Source organism: Canis lupus, chromosome 27 (assembly GCF_011100685.1).
Source record: "Canis lupus familiaris isolate Mischka breed German Shepherd chromosome 27, alternate assembly UU_Cfam_GSD_1.0, whole genome shotgun sequence".
NCBI classification, from domain to species: Eukaryota; Metazoa; Chordata; class Mammalia; order Carnivora; family Canidae; genus Canis; species Canis lupus.
Window position 1 is genome coordinate 36,604,398 of NC_049248.1, and position 22,947 is coordinate 36,627,344.

Genomic DNA, 22,947 nt, shown 5'->3' on the forward strand with positions numbered 1-22,947 from the left:
GCGTGATACCACTCGACTATAGAGTCAGCCTGATATATGAAAGGGTGTGTGAACTAACACACAGAAGTGCTCGAATTGATGCTACCTTGTGCAGGGTAAATTCTATCCTGCTCACCTGCCCTTTGAAATGGTAGAGAAAAAAATGTGTTTGTTCTTGGATTTAATTCCGAGGGTTGATTTCTTTTTTCATGCACAGGCTACAAAAATCATGGGATGATATACACACTCTAAGCTATCTTTGGGCTTTAACACTGTAATTAAATGTTGGTAGATATATATGGCATTTTGAACTCAATTCTTAGAAGATAAACAAAAGTAGATTCCAAATAGTGTTGTAAAAATGAATATGATTTTGTGGATGTTTATTTAAGCCTTGTCTCTATAAGTCAAGTGTGGCCTATTTTTATGGTGCATTTAGCCTTTAATTTTTTTTTCCTGTGTGCAAGTTACCCATGCAGCTTCCCTAAATAATATAGGATATAGCTATAGAAAATATTTATTGAGCATATGTTTTGCTCTAGGCACCATGCTAAGTATTTAACATGCTATGTATTTGCTCACTTAATCCCAACAATCCTATAAGGTAGGCGCTATTGTTGTGAGCATAGGTCTCTGACTCCAGAGATCCAGTTTTACATCATTATAACTAGCCTACCTCTAAGAGAGCAAAGGATACATCAGTGTGCAAATTTCCAAATGATTTCCAAATGATTATCCTTAGTCTCTTTTTAGGTAATGGTGCTATATTAGCAATACAAGACTCTGGGGACACCTGGGTGGCTCTAAATTGAGCATCTGCTTTTGGCTTAGGGCGTGATCCTGGGATTCGGGATCTAGTCCCACATTGGGCCCCCCTGAGGGCGCCTGCTTCTCCCTCTGCCTATGTTTCTGCCTCTCTTTCTGTCTGTCTTTCATGAATAAATAAATAAATCTTTTTTAAAAAAGGAATACAAGATTCTGGGGAGTCATTAAACCCTGTAGAAATTTTATGATTTTAGGAATCATAATTTTAAAAAGATAGATGTTAATATTAAAAGAGTTTATGGACTATCTCTCTTAAAACAATATGAATTTACTATGTTTACATTAATTTTATATTACTTAATGCATCTTCAAAGGCAGCCTGCTAATTATGTTCAAGGTGGCCAGTGACTCAGGTCACATGTATAATATTTGCAAAAGTGAGTCATGCATATGGTAATCTGAAGGCCTCTCTGATTTTTGTCATTAGCTACTCTTAATTGCAATTGCTGTTTCAGAGGAGAGGAATCCATACTGGATTTTTCCTTAAGCATCTTAGTATGTTTTCCGTGAACATTAATATTCAGGTCTACGTATTACCATCCCTTTTATACAAATGGGTTTTTTTTTTGACAGATGTGATAACATAGCTCCAATTGATAACCTAGAGCATATTTTAAATACTATACAAATAATTTAATTAGTCACTGGCAAATAGATAATACTCTTGAATGGAGAGCAGTTCAGGTTAATAAATTCACACTGTTGTAGTCATTGTTTTTGTAAAATTATCAATTATTAGATGATATATTTGAGAGATGAGTTTTTATTGTCATATTTCAAAAGTAGTATTTCAAATCACGGAGAACATAAAATAACTGGAGGAAAATTTAAATGCTACTCTAAAAATATTTTTCCTATTTTATCCATTTCTATACAGTTAGATTATCTTGTCAACAGTTTTCATGGTTTTAAAAAAGGAAAATCCGATGCAAAAAGTTGAATATGGAAATTACGTGGGAAGCAATGAAATCTTCTGTTTTGTTCATACTTTTTGGATAAAAGAGATTTAGCAAGTATAAAGGGCATTTGTTTTTTTTTGTTTTTTTTTTTTTTAGCTCTAGGAGATAGCATACAGAAATCTTTGGCAAGGTTTCAAATGAAACAAAAGATAGTATTTACACACTGTGTGTTACCCACTCAAAAAGAGGGTTTTTTTTCTTTTGGTTTTGTCCCAGTTAAGGGAAGGGAGATGAGTGTGAAAAACCTATGCTAGAGAAGAAATTTTGCAAAGGAAGCTTTCATAAGTTACAATGTGATTATATGCAGCAGTTTCAACAGTACAACATGCAATTTTGTTCTGGTAAACTTACCTTTTACCAACATGTAGCTGCTTTAACTCATAAATGTCTGTCAGAAACTATTTCCTTTGCAGCAGTGGGCTGAGCTCTTACTTGATTCCTAGTGATAGATGTCCCTACATTGAAGAAAACGGTTCCTGTTTCTTTCTGTAATTGTGCAAAGATGAGGCTGCTATAGCACATGGATTTTGATGCCGGGGATGAGACTAAATTGTCGTCTGTGAAAAATACTAAATGAGAGAGGGAAGAATATTTATAGAACTTTCCTTCCAAAATCACTTTTCCAGCCCTTTTGTTAATTAAATAGAACAAAAACCTAAGAATGTAAATCCTAGGTTAATTCCATACACTGTTTTTATTTTCCAGAGGGGCTGTGAAAAACATTTCCACTCACTTGTATCTGAAGCAAATATACACATAAACATAGATATAAAAAAAAACAAGTAATATGCACCTGAAACTAATATAACACTGTGTATGAACTATACTTCCATAAAAATAAAGATATTAAAGTCAAGTAATATGATGTTTCTGTTAGCTCCTATTCCCCATTTTATTTATTCTCTTGTGATACATTTTGTATGTCTTTTGATGGGAAGTATCTTGGAATAATATTTCCCGAAGGCCTAGCCTAGCTTAAAAAAAAAAATAAGGGAAACACTCTCCTGTGATTAGTAGAGGAATTGGCAGAAGGAGGGATTGGGAAATTTGGTGTTTATTAGGGCTTCACAAATACTCCAGTTCTTTGCCTTCCAGACATAGGAGAGGATTGCATTTTTCTGTCTCCTCTGACCACATGACTTGCTTTGACCAATTAAAATGGGATGAAAGTGATGTGTCACATTTAGGTAGAAGCTTTCTTTTTTTTTCTTATTTAAGTGAATAAGTCCCAAAGCAGGACTTGAACCCATGACCCTGAAGTCAGGAGTCAGATACTTAACTAACTGAACTACCTGGACACCCTTAGGTAGAAGCATTTAATTGGCAATGAGAAGCACTGAAGGGAGCTCTTTTTTTTTTTTTTAAGATTTTATTTATTTATTTGAGAGTGAAAGAAAGCACAAATTTATTTATTTGAGAGTGAAAGAAAGGAGAGGGAGAAGCAGGCTCCCCGCTGAGAAGGGAGAGGGAGCCTAACACAGGACTTGATCCCAGGACCCTGGGATCATGACCTGAACTGAAGACAGGCGCTGTTTAACAGACTGAGCCACCGGGGCACCCCTAAAGAGAGCTCTTCTCATAGTAGCAACTGGGAAGTTTACATCTAGCTGGAGCCCTGCTCATTCAGGTTCCCTGAATTACCAGCGGAAACCAGGCATTCTTAACAGCACAGTGGTCAAATAGTGTGAGTGAGAAATAATCCTTTGCAAATGTTAAGCCCCTGAGATGTGGGGATTGTTTGAAACTGCATCCTGCTGTATACGGAAATTGATCCTGGAACCAAAGTGTTGCTGTAACAGAAGGCTGGAATTTTTATTTTAAGCGCTGGACAGCAAAAGGCAAAAAACAACAACAACAACAAAAACAACAACAACAACAAAAAACAAACAACCCTGATGATATAAGTTGGAAAAATGGTGATACAGGTGTTATAGTGGCAAAGCATTTGGTCAAAACTGTGGTCTATAATTACTTAGACACTCCAGGAGAACTGAGAAAATGGAATATTAGTAATATGTTGATATATGCATCAGTGTACTATTGTGTACTTCCTTTTCTATTCTGATGCATAGAGATTATCTTTTATTTTTCGGGTAATTAGTATCTCCATATTTTGAAAACTACTTTATCTAGTGCTTTAATAGTTTGGGTGGACATTTCTTGATCATGATTATCTTAACTCTTAACTGGGAAACAAATGTAGCAGCTGCTATTTGTCCTGTTTTGAAGATCATGTTCATTAATAAGGTCTAACAAAATTGTTTAGCTTTCACCAGACAAGAGCTAATCAAGAAATGATTATCATCTTCATGTACATGGTCTGGGAAACAAAATGATAATCATAAAATAACAATGAAATATAATAAAGTAATATAAAAAACTGAAGAATCTTGACGGAAATGTCCATCAAGAGGGGTTTAACAATAGGTCTCTAGTATGCAGCTGTATGGATGCCCTGTATGACTTCCTTTCTTTTCTCTTCAAAAGGGATGTGTTTTGTTATTTTGCATGATCCTTTTCAGCCGTGCAATGCTATTTTTTATTATAAGATTAAAATATTGAAGAGAGAGTAATTCTGTTTGCTTTGCTCCAGAGGAAAGAATATGAATGTTTGTGTCCTAAAATTCGTAACTTGAAGTCTTGATGCCCAAATGATGGTACCCAGAAGGTGAGGTCTTTGGAAGGTACTTAGGTGATGAGGGTAGATTTCCTCATGAGTGGAATTAGTGCCTTTACAAAAAAAAGGTTCCAGAGAGATCCTTAGCCCTCTCTATCATGTGAAGGCACAGTGAGAGGGTGTAGGCTATGAACCAGGATGAGGACCTTCACCAAATGAAACCATCCTGGTGCCTTGACTTTAAACTTCCCAGCCTCTAGAACTGTGAGAAATATGTTGTTTACAAGCCAGCCAGTCTGAGATATTCTGTTACAGCAGCCCAAGCGGACTAAGATGTAGGTAAGTCACATGGAAGCAGATTTAGATTCATGTCTTAAAGAATTCCCTAATAATGTGAGCCTCTCAATGCTGAGCAAGCTTGCCTGATGAAATGCTGGATTTCCTGTTAGTAGAAGTATTCTAGCAAAGGCTAGATCATCTGTCAGGGATGCAGTAGAAGGATTTTCACATTCAATGAGAAAAAACGTAAATCACTTCTAACTTTTCATCAAACTTAAGATCCTGTGACTCTAGATGTTTAATTAGAAAGTATTACTCTTTTTTTGGCTTTATAATGAAAGGGTACTAATTTTAATTTAATATGCTCTGTATAATTCCATCATAATTATGAGGAAAATTTTTACATTAGACAATAATTCATGAAAGGTTCTGGGGCAACTATAGTATGCAGAACTTTTTGCCTCACTTCCCAAGTAATAAATTAGCCTGTATCTTTTCTCTGGCTGAATTTTGTCTTCTAGCCTTCAGCTTTCCTACCATCTCAACATGTCTTATGAAGCAGTTGTCTATCTTTAATTAAAAGCTGCCTCTGTAACTGAGGAAAAGCAGAACATTTCTAGCCCAAATCAGGTAACTGTACCTATTTAATCAGTCACCTTAATTTTAAACACCTCACAAAAGTTAACAGGCTCCATTTAAGTCTCGCTTCTTCTAAGCAGAGAGATCCAAGGATGCACTTCAACTCGTTTTCTTGTTAGGTGTAAATTTTCTACTTCTGAATAAAAAGGTGATTGATGTTGCATTATTGTCTTGTCATATTATTGTCATATTATTTGGAGATTTTCATTTAAATAGTAAATTCTGTGTTTATGCCTGAAAGATTTAACTCTCAGGCATCTATTTATACCTGGGCATTAACACAATCCCATGCCCCTCCAGACTTAATTTCGCTGAATTAAGAGCAAGTCTGTTTTTATTAACTTATTTAAATCAATACTTATTAAGTGCTGAATGCAATGTGAAATAGTGGTTAGAAGTATATACTCTGGAGCCAGCTGCCTGGCTTTCAATCCCGGCTTTACTACCTACTATTGTGTATTAGTTATTATTTTGTTTTAACTGGTATTATGATTGCTCTTTCGCTGCACCAGGTGCTCTCCATGGTGCTGAGAGCACAACTTTGAAAGAAATAGTAAGGACTCTTGACAGCATTAATTTTCTGTCTGATGAGAAATACAGGGTGTGAGGGGGAAGGCAATGCCAGCTTTGGATGTGGATGCTATGATGTGCTTAGAGAGCCCTAGGGATGGTTTTTTAAAAGAACTAGAACCTAAATGTAATCTTAGGATAAGAAGGTGTCAAAGAGGAGGAAATTGAGGCAGATTGGTTCTGGAACAGAGGCAGAAGGGAAATTCAGGGGTAGCATGGAGTATTAAGGCTTAAGCAACTGAACAGATGGTGATACTATTTACTGAGATAGGACATTGTGGTGGGGGAGCAAGTTTTGGGTGGAGACGTAATAAGCCCAGACCTGCGTTTTGAGCTTGATGTACTAATTGAGATATCTTATAAAATATAGTTAATAGTATTGTAATAGCATTGTATGATAACAGATGGTAGCTATACTTATGGTAAACCTATAATAATGTTACCCACTTGCCAAATCACTATGTTATACACATGAAATTAATATAACATTGTGTGTCAGCCATACTTCTATTACGGAGAGAGAGAGAGATACTCAATAAGCAGTTCTTTATATGGATCTAAAGCTGCAGAGTGAGGGAATGAGATCCAAGACAGAAATATTACTAAAATTAGTATTTCAGTTTATATTTTTACTCTCATCTAGATGTTGTTATCTACACGGATATGGTTTTTGAAGGAACGTGAGTGAATGTTAAGTGAGAATAAAAGATCTATGATAAAACCCATAGAACTCATTTATCTGGGAACAGGCAAAAGAAGGATCCACAGAGAAGACAGAGAAAGAGAGGATAGAAAGAATGAAAAATAGGAAAAGTGTATGTTATAGAGGTTAGGAGAGGAAAGGATATCAAGAGATGTAGCAACATCAATAGTCAAATGCTAGACATATAACAAATAAGATCAAAGTGCAAAGTGTCTATGAGATTTTGCTGGTAACCTCAGCAAGAATGGTTTTCTGGAATGCTGCCCTAGAAGCCAGGCCTATACTGTGATTAGGAGAGGAAGAAGTGGGAACAGGGAGTATGGTCAGATAGTGAGAGAGAAGTTGAAGGGATGTCTATATATTTAAAAATGGATATATTCCCTATGAAAAAATTAAATGTTTGCTCTTTATTGATTTATCATATTCATTTTTAAAAGAGAACTCATTTCAAATTATTTGCTGTACAGATATTGAACTGAAGCCTCAAATGAAATTATGTGGTAAAAATTTACTATGTATATAATCCTCATTCTTTAATAGAATATATAGTTAATAAGGCTTTAAATTAAAATACCTTTAAAATTTTTAAAGAAATCTACTAAAGTCAAAATGGTGATTAACATATTTCTGCCAACATATATTTCATACATATTTCTGCCTATATCACAGTTCTTTTTTAAAATTTTGCATTTAAATGCAATTTAGCTAAAATACAGTGTATTATTAATTTCAGGGATAGAATTTAGTGTTTCATCAGTTGCATACAACACCCACTGCTCAATACATCAAGTGCCCTCGTTAATGCTCATTCTCAGTTATCCCCTCCAGCAACTCTCATTTTGTTCCCTAGAGTTAAGAGTCTCTTATGGTTTGTCTCCCTCTCTGTTTTTATCTTGTTTTATTTTTACTTCCCTTCCCCTATGCTCATCTGTTTTGTTTCTTGAATTCCACATATGAGGGAAATCATATGGCATTTGTCTTTCTCTGACTGACTTATTTCACTTAGCATAATACCCTCCAGTTCTATCCACGTCATTGCAAATGGCCAGAGTTCATTCTTTTTGATGGCCAAGTAATATTCCAGTGTGTACACACACACACACACACACACACACATTCATCTATTGATGGACATCTGGGTTCTTTCCATGTTTTGGCTATTGTGGACATTGCTGCTATAAACTAAACATTGGGATGGATGTACCCTTTTGAATCACTGTTTTTGTATCCTTTGAATAAATATTGAGTAGTACACTTCCTGGTCCTAGGGTGGTTCTATTTTTAACTTTTTGAAGAACCCCATAATGTTTTCCAGAGTGGCTGCATCAGTTTACATTCTCACCAACAGTGTAAGAGGGTTCCTCTTTCTCTGCTTTCACATCAACATCTGCTTTTTCCTGTTAATTTTAGACATTCTGACCTGTATGAGGTGGTGTCTCATTGTGGTTTTGATTTGTTTTTTACTGATGCCAAGTGAAGTTGAGTATTTTTTCATGTGTCTGTTAGCCATTTGTATATCTTCTTTGGAGAAATATCTCTTCATGTCTTCTGCCCATTTCTTGACTGGATTCTTTGTTTTTTGGGTGTTGAGTTTGATAAGTTCTTTGTAGATATCACAGTTCTTGAGAGCAGGAATAACATCTTACTTACTGTTTCCCTAGGACTTAGCACAGTACCTGAGGCACAGCAAGCATTAAGTACATTCTTGTTAAATTAATTACTTTGGTGAGGACCTTCAAATCTGCATACTGGACAATATTCCTGAAAAATTCTTCAGATAAAAGACTTCATTAAAATGATAAAATGATAATTAAAGATATTTTATGGTCAGTTGGTGCTTTACAAGAAAATATATAATGCTTATGAGTTATTTTTTTCTGAAAAATTTTTAGAAATATTATTTTCATTACTTTAAAAAATCCTTTTGGTTCCAAATTACATACATCCCCTACAACTAGAAAGTCCATTAAAATACCATGAACTGTACAAGTGCAGTAATGGAATACCAGCCCCAACTGACCATAGAAGTTTTTATCTTAGGATTTTTTTCCCCTAATTTCTTAAAGGTAAGGGAAGTTTAAGGAAAAAGAATTAAATAAGGTGGTCTTAAATTGCTCAATAGTACCTCTCTATTATAGGTCTTTATTCTATTTGCTAAGAACTGAAATAGCAACATTGAGTGTAAGGATAATCTTTGGATTTATGAATTTTTGAAAGAAAAATACCCTTCAATAAAGGCTTAGAAATACCACATAGTTTTTCTGTATAACAAGAATTGGTAGAACAGTGATTCCTCTTTATTCTTAAATCTGCTGGTTGAATGGAGTACTCCCCTGAGCTATAACGACTAAGTCATACTTACTAAGTTTCTAAAGTATAGGTCATGTTTCAAAAATCCCTTGGGTTTGCATATAATAGTATAAATGCACGAAATTAAACTGGAAACAATAAATTCTAGAAGAGAGAACGCAGCATTTAACCAAGTATAGTGACTTGACCCCAGAGAATCTCTGGGGTCAAAAAAATCCATTTTTTTTCCTCATGATTCATGCCACCCCCCCCCCCCCCCATCTCTAGTAGACTAAAAAATGCAAGTCTTTTATAGTAACAAAACTCCATTTATCCTACAACTTCACCTGTTAGAAAGCCTGGACATCTTCATTCTTGTTTCCCCACATCTTCCAGGAACCATTGGTGGAATACTTGGAAGTATTTGTGTTCACCCTGCAGATATTTACAAAGAGGCCACAATGTAAATATCTCAGAATAAAATGCTGCTACCATAATATATTTTACTGGCATAAAAATCCTCCTTTAAGGGATCCCTGGGTGGCGCAGCGGTTTGGCGCCTGCCTTTGGCCCAGGGCGCGATCCTGGAGACCCGGGATCGAATCCCACGTCGGGCTCCTGGTGCATGGAGCCTGCTTCTCCCTCTGCCTATGTTTCTGCCTCTCTCTCTCTCTCTCTCTCTGTGTGACTATCATAAATAAATAAAGAAAAAATATTAAAAAAAAATCCTCCTTTAAAAACGGTTTTTGTGTGTGCTTTGGTCAAAACCTACCTATTAGAATTAAAAATTTTTATTCATTTGACAATTATATCAGAATAGCTGTCATTCTTTACTTAAGTCACTCCAATCATAATTGGCTAACAGTTTATTTTTTCAGAATGACTGAGGAACAACAAAGTTTCAGTATCACCAAAGTACTGCTTGTTGTCTAGTACCCATGCTTCACTGTAGCTCACATCTGGTTCAGAGATTGGCGACCCACAAACTTAATTTTGTGTTACATTAGTCACTGTTCGAAACTCACAACTGATTGGTTTTCAAACCAAAATTTCTGGTAACTAATACTCCAGTGTTCTCTGCAGGGCAACTCTGTCACCAGTATCAAGTGGAAGTGAATCATTGTTTATTTTGTGAGTCATTGATCAAAATTAAGGAAGGTGAAGACTGCAGGAGAGGGTTCATCCAAGACAAGTTGAGGCTTATTACAGTTCTCATCAATGTGTGATTTTTTTCAGGGACCAGACCACTACTGCTGTTGGTACCCTGATCCACTGTCAATTCCACCAGCAATGCTGATTCCATAATGCCAGCTCTTATTTTCAGAACATCCTGTTCCTACATTTGCCCTCTCCTTTTACTGCCCTGCTGCTCAGAATCCCTTGTGCACTGGCTCTCTGGAGGAACCAATGGATGCATCAATTGTATTGAAGGTTGAAATGCTTTGATGTTTGTTGTGCCCAAAATATGTAAAGAACTTATAAAACTCAGCACTGAAAAAGCAAATAATCCAGTTTTAAAAATGGGCAGAAGACGTGAATAGACGTTTTTCCAAAGAAGGCATCCAGATGGCCAACAGACACATAAAAAGATGCTCAAGATGACTTATCATCAGGGAGATACAAATCAAAACTACATAGCAAACTGAATCCAACAATACATTTAAAAATCATTCACCACAATCAAGTGGGATTTATTCCTGGAATGCAAAGGTGGTTCAATATTTGCAAAGCCATCAATGTGATATATCACATCAACAAAAGAAAGGGTGAAAAACATACGATCATCTCAACAAATGCAGAAAAAGCATTTGGCAAACTGAAACATCTAGTCACGATAAAAACACTCAACAAACAGGTTTAGCAGGGAACATAACCTCAACATAATAAAAGCCATATATTAAAAAAAAAAAGCCCACAGTTAACAACATACTGAATGGTGAAAAACTGAGAGCTTTTCCTCTCAGGTCAGGAATAAAATAAGACGTCCACTCTCACCACTTTTATTCAACATAGTACTGGAACAAAATTTTCAATTAATACTAGTCTATGGATAGTGTTTATTTAGAGTTAGAATGACTCTTGTCTTTCCTAAGCCACATGTCAAAATACGGAACACAGGGCTCAAAGGTAAAATAGGAATTTATAGGTAAGAGACATGTTACAAAAAATATATACTATGGACTGAATGTGTCTGTCCAAAATTCGTATGTTAAAATCTAATCCCATTGTGATAGTATTTGGAGGAGCTGCCTTTGAGAGGTGATTAGGTCATGAAAGTCGAGCCCCCATATTAGTACTCTTATAGAAGAGGCACTGGAGAGCTCCCTTACCCTTCTACCAGGTGAGGACACAGCAAGAAGATAGCTGGCAGTGAACCAGAAGGCAGGCTCTCACCAGATACCGAATCTGCTGGTGTCTTGATCTTGGATTTCCCAGACACTAGAACTAAGAGATATAAAATTCTGTTATTTATAAGCTACTCAGTCTGTGGTATTTTATTATAGCAGCCCAAACAGCCTACGACAGCCCATCCAGCAAAAATAAGACTTTAAATATTTTAGATTTGAACTACAAATCTAATATTTTATTTTGAAATGTTTCCAACTTACAAAAAAATTGTAAGAACAGTGCAAAGAATTTCTGTATACCTTTTATATATGTTCCCCAACTGACAAATTTTCAAAACATTTGCTTTGTCATTCTTTGTCTCTCATTGACTGTAGAGAGCGTATAGTATATCCATATTAATCTCCTGATTTTGATAATTGGACTACAGTTATGTGAGACAATGCCTTTCTTTTAGGAAAGAGTAAATATTTCATTGAATTCCCTAAAACTCTTTCCTTTTAGGGAAGAATCAATACTTTGTTGTATTTTCTAAAACATGGGCATTTTTTATTTATTTATTTATTTATTTATTTATTTATTTATTTATTTATTATTTTTTGTTTTGTTTTGTTTATTTTTTTTTACATGGGCATTTTCTCACATGGCCACAGTCTTGTCAAAATCAGGAGACTAAGATTGCTATAATACTTTAATTTACAGGACATATTCAAAGCTTGTCAGTTGTCTCAAATGCTCTTTATAGGACAAATAACAGAAAGGACAAATAATAAAGTCAAAAATATTTTTATGTCATCCGACTTAGTACTCAGTACAGATACATGTATGTGTTTCATTGTGAGGCTTCTTTAATCTAGAACAGAAAACTTATCTTTCATGAAGGTATTTTTTAGGTGTGTAGTCTTTTACAGGTACTGTAATAAACAATTTCCATTCAATGATGAAGATTTATTAAAACACTTCCAAGATTTGATGAGACTTAGCACATCAGATAGTATGAATATTTTCTTATTATACAGGCATTTAGGAACTGAAGATATTCTTAGCATAACACATTTTCAATTTGGCTCTGAACTTTTAAAAAGTAAATGTTGCTCTCTGCCAATGTTCTTTAAATCTGTCCTTCTATTTGTTTTATGTAGTTCAGAATCAGAAATACTTTAAACCAGCATACAATAAGCTCCAAAAATAGACTCCATTGGGCGAGAATTGCAGAGGATGGAGTAAACATGTATCAAGGTCTCAGCTCCCAAGAACCATGCAAATGATTTGGGCAAATCAAAGCACAGAAATACGATGAATGTCAGATAACTTGGGATGCATCATTCATGAACAAAGATTAGATTATCTCCCACTGACCATGAGTTCCATTTGGAAATGGAACATTACCAAAGAGAATTAGGATAGTCATGGAAGTATTCATGGAGAAAGTTGGATTTAATTAGGCCCTTGAAGGAAGGAGAGATCAAGAAGTACAGAGAAGCAGAACCAGAACCCTCAGCTGACAGAAGGTCCAGCAAGAAGCAGCAAGAGTACTCTTACAGGAAGATTCAAGCAGTTTGTTATTCCCAGGGCCTGGCAACAAGAAAACCTTTTTCTTGAAATTCAAAATCTTGTCACAGGGCTGAATTTCAGAGCAGGAAATGCCCACAGGGCTTAGTGGCACTGGGGTTCTGAGCCAGGGGGGTTACACATTAGAACTTACCTAAAAAGGTAACACTGCTTTTCAGGAACTGCCCAAAGCCTATTGATTATAACTAGGCTCCATACGCAGAAGTCAACAAATGATAGTGTTGGCCCAATAGAATTCACCAATAATGGAGAGAGTCAAAGATACTTAAAGTTCTCTAATCTCCAATGAGAAACAGAAATTAACAGGTTAGGCTTTTATTCCCAAACTTGCCATCAAAGTCTGCATTTTAAAGGTTTTCTTACCATATTTTCTATGATGAGTTGAGGGAAGAGATGGTCTTTTGTTTTCCTAAGTATTCCCAGGACTTACTAGATATTTACCAAAATTTTGTTCAATTGCTGATGCCAGAATAAATAAGTAGTCTTTCTTGGTAAATAAAACTAGAACTGTAGAACAACCTCCTCAACTCCTCCTTTTTTTTAAGTAGAAAGTTGCTCCTGGTGGGGAGGGTTTATCTGTATGAGTAGCCCCCATTTTGTCCTTTCAGGGTTCACCCTCCTGTTGAGGTCTTACTTGTATCACTGCTGCCATCACCCCAACTTTGGCCAGACATGATAGGAAACATGTTCTTTGTTTCTCTTTATCAAAATTCATAGAATACAAACTTTTCCAGGAAACCAGCACTAACCATTAAAAAAGAACAAAAAGAAATGTTTTAAGAATGCATAAATGTCATTAACACACACTGATATTCTATATACAGGTATGTGATATTCTGATATCTCCACACATCAAGCATCTGAACAATTTCAGGCACTTTTTACCTTTTTCTGTTTGCTACTCTGCCTGTTTCTTTGTGGTTCAGCCTACCTTATTTCTGCTTATAACGGAGTCCTTTGTGAATCAGTCTGATACAAGGCTACAATTACCTTTCCAGGATAGGTCTGAATTACTGACACATGATGGTGATCAATCCAGGATTGATCCCACCCTCCAAGTCCCTATTACTCTCCTAACGTATTAGATATGGACAATATGGGAGCCCAAACCTACATGTAAGAATGAGCACTAGCTTTGAGTCATTTCTCTGGGATTCTCAGCCATATTACCTTCCCAGGCATTGCCTCACTATTGAAATAGCCTTATAATTCTGTTCCAAAATGACTATCATTTATTGAGTGCTTTGTGTGTGCCCAGGACCGGACCCTTCAGAGTCATTGTTTTATTTCATTCACACCACTAACATAATCATTATTATCTGTGTTTTAAAGGTGAAAGCCTATAATTGAAAGAGGTTGCATATCTGTGAACAACAAAGCTGGAATTCGAGGGCAGCCAGGCTGATTTCAGAGCCTGCGTCATACTGCACAGAATGACCTCATTTATTCCAAGATTTTAACACATTTAATAACATTTAACAATGATTAGTTTCATTTTTCACATATGTATTTACTATAATCCTTTTCTCTCCTTGCAAGTGGGTTTGGGTTGACTAAAGAAAGACATAAAATGCAAGAATCCTTTCAGTATACCTACTTATGTTCTAATATCCTTATGTTATTGACAAAGAAATTGGAACAAAATCAGTTCAGTGACCTACCCAAGATCACAAAATTAATTAATGCCTCTATGGCAATGAGTACTCAAGGCTGTTGGCTCCTGGTTTAATATTCTTTTTACTATATCACATTGCCTCCCTATATTCTTTTTTAAAAAAATCAATATAATTCGAACTAAAAGAATTTGCTGATGATTGGATATGTTGAGATAACAGCTCTTGTAAGCCAATAGTAATAATCAGAACATTCTGGGTAGTTTAAATTGATGTAATTGTATATCATTTTCTCTCAATTACAGGAATTAGGCAAGAAAAAGATGTACAGTATATAGTTTAATATGCCAATAAAGCATGATGTATTAACAGAACCTTCACTTAAGTTCTCATATGAAAAGCCAATTGCTATTTTTCTTGTTTTATCTTCAGAAGTTTCAAGGACTTGATTTCTTTAAAGCATATTTGCAAGGTTGAAAATAAAGATTACAGTTAACATCCTAAATGCTGGCACCAACAACCACAACAAAACCCCAGCATTTTGCCTGGGGACACTAGAAGTGAAAAGATATTAAATATTACAGTTAGTCAAAGAAGGACTCTACTCCTGGGAAAGCAGTGAGTTCGATGTTCCTGCAGAAAATATTATCAGAGAGAGAATATTCCAACATGGATTGTAAGAATAGACTAGGTGATACCTAAAGTTTTTTGCCTTCTAAAATTCTGTGATTCTGGATAGACTATCTTCTTGTCTAAGGTTATCTATGTATTTGGACAAGGCATGAATTGCTCAGAATAATGAATAAAGCAACTCAAATTTACATCCTTAGGAAATGTGAGTTTGAGCATGCTGATTTTATGGAACACTATCCAGGCATTAGGAGCTGTGCTTTGGCAGGATATTTAATGATATGAGACATGGAGGAAAAAATACGCTGATCTAAGTAACTTTGGGAAACAGTGTTTTGACTGGAAACTGAAAAACTAAAGGCTAAGGGAGCGAGACATAAACAGCTGTATTATAGTTGGTAAAGTTATTTCTCATGAGGATATGAGTAGCAGTTCTGAGCCTGCCTTACATATATATATATCCTGGTATTGATCAATAAATAAATGAATGGTGGGTGGTAAGAAGCCAGATTTCCCACTGTGGAAAGGGAAGATACAGATAACCAGGGAAGTGGGGCTGGCTACAATGAACAATGTGGTACTACATTAGAGTCAGAAACAACATCAACTCATGTTTAGCCTACTATAGAGGCAAATGAATACTTAAATAATTTCCATATCACATATATAGGTTAGAATACAGACATGTATTTCATAGTGTTGTGTACTGAGAAGGCTTAGACAGAATGACAGTGTGGTAATGCGTACCCAAATCTTGGTTTCTTCAATGAAAGGACCCAGGGCACCTGGAACAAATAACTGATTCTAGGTCTGGGGCAGAGGATAGGTAAAATGATCCTGAGATATGTTGTTATACCAGAAAGTAAAGAAGTATTCAGAAACCAACTGATGGCAGCATGTCACTCAACGGTCAACTTGAAAGAGCTCCCAGTGGTCAAAGTTAGAACAACTTGATCAACAACAAAATAAATGAAATAGTACTTGATTACAATTCACAGTATCACATAAATATCCATCAAGGCACATTGATTAAGTAAATGACTGAATAAATAGACAAGAAGAGAGAAAGCTCCTGTGTAGAATTCTAAGTAATTTACATAGATACCCTTCCCTTCAGGATGATGAAGCTCAATCCCTTAAATCCTCATTCTTGGGGGGGGGGCAGGAATATGGGCTAATTTTGTGACTTGCTTCCAAAGAATAGGAAGTAATACAATAGTATGGAAAAAGGCAAAAAAAAAAAGTAACCCTGTAGTAGAGAAATCTTGCAAACGTCATCCCAGCTGTGTGTTCAAGCTTAACACCATCAGTGATAAGTCATGTGGATAGTGTATAGATTAAGACCCCATACATCTCTAAAATGCTATCATTATATAACTATTTTATATCTACTTGGGTTCAATTTATGAGCTGCTATATTCTCCCTACATTGGAAAGAGAGAAGAGAAAGCCATCTATTCGAATCAGTTTCTTTCTCCCAAATTGTTCCGTAAACTTCAGTTACTTATATAGGAGGATATTTTGTTGTTGCTTGCTTCCAGATAGGCCTCAAAGCTACAGCAACTCATTCTTTTTATGGCCAGTGTTCTAGCCTTATAATAACATTCTAACTATGGATTTCCTGTCTTATACTGATACCCATTCTTATCTCAGTGTAGTGGTATCTCAAATATTTTTATATATAGTTATATAACATATTTGTATGTTACATATGTATTATGTACATTCAAAGACACACACACATATAGCAGACATGCAAAAAAGTTAGAACATACTGTGATCTGTAACTGATCATTTCTTCCTTATGAACCTACTTTTAGCTACTAGGATTTGGAGGTGTGGGAGACCATCACCAAATTTTAAATGAGGCCTCTGAGGCGTTGAGTCTAAATGGTCAATTTTGGAGGAGTTAATCTTTTTAAGTTAAGACTGTCTGTTTTGGGTTCATGTTTGGTTTTTCAGATCTTCATCCGGCACGCATCCTCTTGACTTTCTTGATAATCATGGAAGAGAGGAAACTCTATCTTTGCTGATTTTCACGTGGAGTTGTTGGTTCAGCCTTATTGGGGGAGAACGATGCAGGAGGTGCAATTAATCCTGTCTGACCTTTTAAGTCCTATTTTGATTATGAGTTTCATTTGCCTTTCCCCCTTCCTCTGCTCAAGCCTCAACAGGCCTTTTTCTTGATTCCAGCCCTGTGCTGTCCTCTCCAGGAGGTATCTGGATCTGGTTTAATCTCTTGAATCTAGCCACAATCCTCTACAAATGCCCTAAAGCTGTGATATTCTTTTGTAAAAAGAACTGCCATCTCCCTTGCAATAGAGGCAGAGAAGCCATGATGTGCTTGAATGACTTCATATTTATCTGGCCATTTCTACATGTTACCACTGTCCTCTTGAATTGATTGTCTGCTTCATCTTGCCAGTTGGCTGGGTCCTTTCAGATGAGAACTTCCTGAGATGTGATCCCATCACTCTAGCTGTCAGCACAACTCCCCCAAATCTTACTTTGTACTATTTTAAATCTTGGTGTTCATTCATCTTTTTTTGGTGAATGTTCCCTCCCGCATCCCCTAACCCTTAAACCTTTCCTTCTTACTCAAGGAAAACTTCATCATTATTCCATGTTTACCTGCTTCTGCCTTGACTTTCTTGTACACACACACATGCACAGTCAATAGCACGTAAGCCCCCCCACATATACTCACACATGCATGCACATACAAACATATTGAATGATTCATAATTCTTGGTTCATGACACTTTCATTATTGATCCATGTAAGACCACTTTTATCTATACCTCTCTGCCAGTCTTAGACTATAGATTTCAGTCATTGTCAATCTGCCTGAGAATCCACAAAAGTACAAATATTTTAAATTCTTTTATTTTGTTCCATCTACCTTAGTTCTGCATATTCATTGACATCCCTTCTCTACCGCCTTCATCTATACCAAGTCCAGTACAAAGGGAGCCAGGAATGAATAACGATTATTTTAACTATATATTGTTTAACAAAGCCTTAATCTGAAAGGAAATTACCTTTGGCAAAATTTCAAGTGTTTGAGGGCATGGGAAGTAGGACTTGGAAGTGACTGGGGGCTTCATTTTTGTCTATGAAACTCTACCAAATAATCGTGATTCCCCAGTTCTTTTTTCTGTGAAGCTAGTTTTGCCTCTAAATATTCTTTTAGTAACCAAACCATGCCAGAGGCAATGCAATTTGCTATGATAAATCAATGACTGCAGCTGTCATTGTAGGGCAAATGGAGAATTTCAAAAAATCACTTTAGCTTTGTTCTCCCCAGGCCCACTTCATTTCTGTCTTTCTCAGCCCTCCTCTTATCACATCTCCCAAAGCTGTCTTCTGGAAGCTTGAAGCAGAGCAGCCACCTATCCTAGCAAGCTAACAATTTCTCCTATGTTCATCAGAATGGGAATGCTGAGCTCGGTGCTCCCAGATATGCATGATTTATTCATATCTGTAACTTTGTAAGGTAGAATCACTACATGCTGTCTTTTGTCAGTATAGGATTTTCAGTGTCTTTTTGTGGAGTGGTAACTTTGGGGTAGGGAAGGGAACAAAGACTATATGTCAAAGAAAATACTCTATGTTTCATCAAAATGAGAAAGAACACACCACTTTTAGGTTTCCCCTCACACTTCAAAAATATAGCTGGCTGGGATTCTTTTGTAATATACCATGAAGTAACTTAGTACTTAATGAAATGAAATTTGAGTATCACCGAGAGGAAATAAATGACAGACCAAAAACCTGCCATGAAATTGCATTAATATGTACTTGGCATACATTTGAATTACCCTAGTTGCATTGCAAAAATAGTGCAGTGATAGAGTTGCTGGAATTAAAAGAACAAAGTGTTGCCAAGGTTGAAACTATCAAAGACAATTTAATGTGGTTTTTCTATTCCCTGTGAATAAATGTGCTGATTTTTTTCCCTTTTGTCATAAGATGCTAAGATGATATTGATATGGATATATCATATCATGTCATATCATATCATATCATCTTTAGATCCTAATTTTGCATCTACATTATATGCACACTTCATTAATTGTTTCCGTTAAAGCAATTTTAGTGTGTGTGTGTGTATATATATATACTTTCTTTGCTGACTTTACCACAGTATAATTTTTCTATGCAAAATATCTTAGTGCTAGCCACAGGTCTTTGAGGTTAATGGATTGGACACTGAGTATCATTGCTTGCTGTAAATCTGTCCTAGCTGTAGAAGACTCCACTTAAGCTATCTTTATCAGCATTATAGGAATGTTCTTCAATAAAATTGTACCCACAGTGAGTTAAAGTTACGAGACTGGTTTGAGGGAAAGAGGAAGGGTACTAACATCTCTGAGACTCTCTATTAAAATTGCTGCTTTAAATATATTATCACACCTAACTTTTATTAAACCCAATGAGCTATTATATACAGAAAGAAACCCAGGTTTTCCTGACTAATGTTGTAAAAACAGTTTTAAACACCCATACACCCATACATATGTCTGTTTTACCTCATCATACTGTTTATTTTTTTTATTTTTATTTTTTTAAATTTTTATTTATTTATGATAGTCACACAGGGAGAGAGAGAGAGAGAGGCAGAGACATAGGCAGTGGGAGAAGCAGGCTCCATGCACCGGGAACCTGACGTGGGATTCGATCTTGGGTCTCCAGGATCACGCCCTGGGCCAAAGGCAGGCGCCAAACCGCTGCGCCACCCAGGGATCCCTCATCATACTGTTTAAAGATTCTACATTTACCTAGCACTCCAAATGCTTATTGAAAGAATTTGAAAAAAATACAAAAAAACCCCAATGTGGCCTCCTGCACACAGGAGGTTTTTAGTACACAAAGGTTTTTATCCTTTGGGGGAACTACCCCAATTACCTAAAGTTATATATTGATCTCTCTCTATATATATCGCTCTATGTATATATTTATTTATTATATATTATAATGATTATATAATCATATGCATATATTGATAGAGCAATATTTATGTGTATTATTTATAATATATGATAAGTATATAAATATAATACAAATATCATATACATGTTGTTAGGAGCTGACTATATTCTCCCAAACTTCATATATTGAATTTCTGAACCCCTAGTACCTCAGAATGTGAATGAATTTGGACATAGGGTCATTAATGAGGTAATTAAATTAAATTGAGGTTATTAGTGTGGGACATAATCCAATATGACTGATATCCTAATTAGAAGAAGAAATTAAGACACAGACACATACAGAGGGAAAGCCATGTGAAGACCCAGAGAGAAGACAAAGGAGGGAGGCCTTAGAAGAAATCAACTCTGCCAACACCTTGATCTTGGACTTCTAGCTTCCAGATTTAAGAGAAAATAATTTTTTTGTTTTTTAAACCACCCACTCTATGGTACTTTGTTATGGCAGCTCTAGGAAATGAATATACTTATATAATATAAATATAACAAAAATCATTGCAACTAATCTCAATCGCCAAACAATTAATGGTTTTTTTTTTTTAATAATAAAGAGTTATCTTTGACATTATTCTTAGTAATACTCTTTTTGGATAGGTCTTCATGTCTCCTCAGGCAAGAGTAACAAAAGCAAAAATATACACATGGGACTATACCAAACTAAAAAGCTTTTACACAATGAAAAAAACCATCAACAAAATGAAAAGGCAACCTACTGAATGAGAGAAAATTCTTGCAAATGATATATCCAATAAGGGATTGGTATTTAAATTATATAAAGAACTCATACAATTCAATTAAAAAAAAACAATTAAGAAATGGGCATAGGACCTGAATAGATATTTTTCCAAAGAAGACATACAGATAGATGGCCAACAGATACATGAAGATAGTCAACATCATTAGTTATCAGGGAAATGCAAATCAGAACCACGATAAGATGCCACTCACACCCGCCAGAATGGCTTTTATTAAAAAGATGAGAAATAATAAATGTGATTAGGAGAAGAGGGAACACTTGTGCACTGTTGGTGGGTATGTAACTTGGTGCAGCCATTATGGAAAATACTATGGGGGTTCCTCAAAATATTAAAAATAGAAGTAACATATGATCCAACAATTTCACTTCTGGGACTTTATCCAAAGAATACAAAAACAGTAATTTGAAAAGATGTATGTACCCCTATTATCAATGAAGCATTATTTACAATAATCAAGGTTATGGAAGCAACCTAAGTGTCTATTAATAGATGAATGGATAAAGATAATGTGGGTGTGTGTGTAATAGAATATTACTCAGCCATAAAAAAGAATGAAATCTTGCCATTTGCAATGACATGGTTGGATCTTGGGGTGAAATAAGTGAAGTGAAGTGAAATAAGTCAGAGAAAGACAAATGCCATGTCATTTCACTTATATGTAGAATCTAGAAAAAAAAACACAAATGAGCAAACAAAACAGAAACAGGTTCATAATACAGAGAACAGCTGGGTGGTTGCTAGAGGTCAGGGGAGTGGAGGGATGGGCAAAATAGATAAAGGGGATTAAGAAGTACAAACTTCTAGTTATAAAATAAATAAGTATTGGGGATGAAATGCATAGCATAAGGGATATATTCAATAATATTGTAATAGCTTTTTATGGTGACAGATGGTAACTAGACCTATTATGATGATCATTTCACAATGTATAAAAGTATCAAATCACTATGTTGTATACCTGAAACTAATATAATATTATATGTCAATTATAATTCAATAAAAAGAAAAATAATAATAGTTAAATAATACAAAAACAATCTGATACCGTGGATTTTACAAAGGCAATTTCTAGGACCTGCTGCCTTTGGTTCTTTACATGTTATACCCAATCTCCCACATATTCAATATTTGCATTACAGAGTCACAGCAGTAGTTGATTTGAAGAAACATGACCCTGGGGCATTTTATTATTTGCAGTCATGAAAGAAAGATTCAATCATGTTTAGTCTATTGCACTTACATGAAAACAAGAACTGTATTATTAGATTTTAGAAATATTTGCAAGTTGGAACAAAATGGGTTTTCTTTTTCTTTTCTTTTTTTTTTTTAAGATTTTATTTATTTATTTATTCATTCATTCATTCACGACAGGCACAGAGAGAGAGAGAGAGGCAGAGACACAGGTAGAAGCAGGCTCCATGCAGGGAGCCTGACATGGGACTTGATCCCGGGTCTCTAGGGTCACACCCTGGGTCAAAGATGGGCTAAACTGCTGGGCCGCCAGGGCTGCCCCAAAATGGGTTTTCAAGTTAGCTAGAAATTCAGTTTACTCAAACAGCTTTTTCTGTCTAATCATATGTTAAGGTGGAGCATACTTTATTGAAAACAAACATCATACTTACTTCTATATTTGGACAATAAGACTAACTTAGCTACTCTGCATTTCCAAGGTGCTTTATAATCTATAGAGGATCTTTTCCAGCCCTATCTCCTCTTCTGTGAAACCTTCCAGAGCTCTGCCAGTAGTTACAGCTCATTTGATCTCACATCACTCAGCTCTCCTGCTGTAGCTTTTAGTGCACCATAATGTAGTTCGTTTACTTACATGTTGATTTTCTCAAAGGCGAGTAAGCCTGTTCAGGTTTTCATTCCCAAGGCCCAGCAGCTCCTGGCAGACAGCAGGTGTCCAGTACATGTTTGTGTACTTCTTATGCTATGTCTTCCCACAATACTGACTATTTTTAAGCTGAAGAACCGGATTGACAAGTAGGACTAGGTAGAGATATAAAACCCAGAAGTTGGTATGAGGGAGGAGGTGATATGGCGGTGTCGGAAGCTGGAGCAACTTAGCTGTTGGCATGTTGTTTTCATCGAGGTGGAAAGCCATGAACAGTTTTAAGCAGATACATGATATGATTTCATTTACATTTTTTAAAGATTGCTCTGGCTGCTAAAGG

The 22,947-nt window shown here is 35.8% G+C and overlaps 1 protein-coding gene and 1 long non-coding RNA gene across 5 annotated transcripts in view; one reads left to right on the plus strand and one right to left on the minus strand.

Annotated features, from left to right (window-relative positions):
- Positions 1 to 22,947, plus strand: part of TMEM117 (transmembrane protein 117) — a 462,108-nt gene that overhangs the window by 301,143 nt on the left and 138,018 nt on the right. The window lies entirely within an intron of this gene.
- Positions 7,662 to 22,709, minus strand: LOC111092858. Its single transcript, XR_005380065.1, has 4 exons — positions 22,596 to 22,709; positions 11,191 to 11,305; positions 9,208 to 9,295; positions 7,662 to 8,247 (listed from the first exon to the last, which is right to left on the minus strand). It is a non-coding gene; the product is annotated as an uncharacterized LOC111092858 (long non-coding RNA).